The sequence below is a fragment of the Lactuca serriola genome, chromosome 3 (genome assembly GCF_051521515.1).
Source record: "Lactuca serriola cultivar US96UC23 chromosome 3, Lser_US96UC23_V15, whole genome shotgun sequence".
NCBI classification, from domain to species: Eukaryota; Viridiplantae; Streptophyta; class Magnoliopsida; order Asterales; family Asteraceae; genus Lactuca; species Lactuca serriola.
In genome coordinates, this window is record NC_136410.1 from 8832597 (window position 1) to 8834267 (window position 1671).

The following is a 1671-nucleotide window of genomic DNA, read 5'->3' on the forward strand; positions in this document are numbered from 1 at the left end:
GATGAATGAAAAAGGAGTAGATAAGCACAAAGCAAGGCTGGTTGTAAAAGGGTATAGACAAAGGTTCAGAATTGATTACAGGGAAGTTTTCGCACCGGTTGATCGTTTAGAAACCATACAATTGATCATTGCTTTGTCGGCTCAATATGGATGGAGCATTTACCAGATGGATGTTAAATCAGCCTTTTTTAAATGGCCCATTAAAAGAAAAGGTTTACATTAATCAACCTGATGGATATGCAAGAAAGGTCAAGAACACAAGGTATGCCGATTAAACAAAGCCTTATACAGGCTTAAGCTGGCACCACGAGCCTGGTACAACAGAATTAACAAGTATTTTTTTCAAAATGGGTTCACGAAGTGCTCACAGGAACATACTCTATATGTTAAGAAACAAGAAGGTAACTTGCTCATGGTTTGTATCTACGTGGATGACTTAATATTTACTGGGAATTCCCTGAAAATTATTGAAGCTTTTAAAGTGTCCATGAAAAACGAGTTTGATATGACTGATATGGGAATGCTACATTACTTTCTCGGAATAGAGGTAAGGAAAACAACATACTCAATCTCAATTACTCAACAACACTATGCAAGAGAAATATTGGACAGATTCAATATGGAAGAGGCAATTCCCATAGCAACACCAATGTAATTTGGACTACAACTATCTAAAGATTCATTAGAAGAATGTGTTAACCCAAGCTTATATAGAAGCATGGTAGGAAGTTTGATGTACCTCACAGCAACAAGGCCAGATATTATGTTTGTAGTTAGTAAGATCAGTCGTTTTATGGAGAAACCCAAGAAGAGCCAATGGGAGGCTGGTAAAAGGATTTTACAGTACATAAAGGGTTCAATAGATCATGGAATTGTTTATAGGAGAACCAAAGATCCATCTTTAAGAGGCTTCAATCATAGCGACTTTGGAGGGAATAAAGATGATAGTAAAAGCACATCAGGTTACTTATTTAACTTGGGATCTGGAGCCATATGTTGGCAGTCAAAGAAGCAAAGCACAGTTGCACTCTCATCAGCAGAAGCCGAGTATATGGCTCTCTCCCTTGCAGGGTGTCAAGCAATTTGGCTAAGAGGAATTCTCGAGAAACTAGACAATCCTCAAGAATCACCAACCTTGATTCATTGTGACAACAAATCAGCTATTGCTCTCACCAAGAATCCAGTGTTCCATGGTAAAAGCAAACATATCAGAATAAAGTATCACTTCATTTGTGATAAAGTTGAAAGAGGAGAGATCGATGTAACTTTTTGCTCTACAAAGGACCAAGTTGCAGACATTTTCACTAAGGCCTTACAAGCAGGAGCCTTTAATCATTTAAAGAAGCATCTTGGGATGGAACAAGTTTAGCTTAGGAGGGAATGTTAAAGACATATAAGTAAACTCGTTGTTTTTTTATGTACAAAGTGGTGCCTTTATTTAAGGGGTGTCTCCAAACGGTACTTTATTTGGTAACTGTCAAATGACAGTTACATTAGTAGTTATTGATAGTTATGAAGGATAGTATAAATACGTATGTAATGACATCTATGTATGATTTGATGCTTACAAATATAATAAATACATATTAGTGTGAATTTATGTGTTCTTCATTTACTCAACAAACACCACTACTACTAGAATTTATGAATAATGCAAAACATGGTAAATGA

The 1671-nt window shown here is 36.3% G+C and overlaps 1 pseudogene; it reads left to right on the forward strand.

Moving 5' to 3' along the window:
* Positions 1–718: 718 nt before the first annotated feature.
* On the forward strand, positions 719–1369 carry LOC145095006 (secreted RxLR effector protein 161 pseudogene; annotated as a pseudogene).
* The last annotated feature ends 302 nt before the right edge of the window (positions 1370–1671 follow it).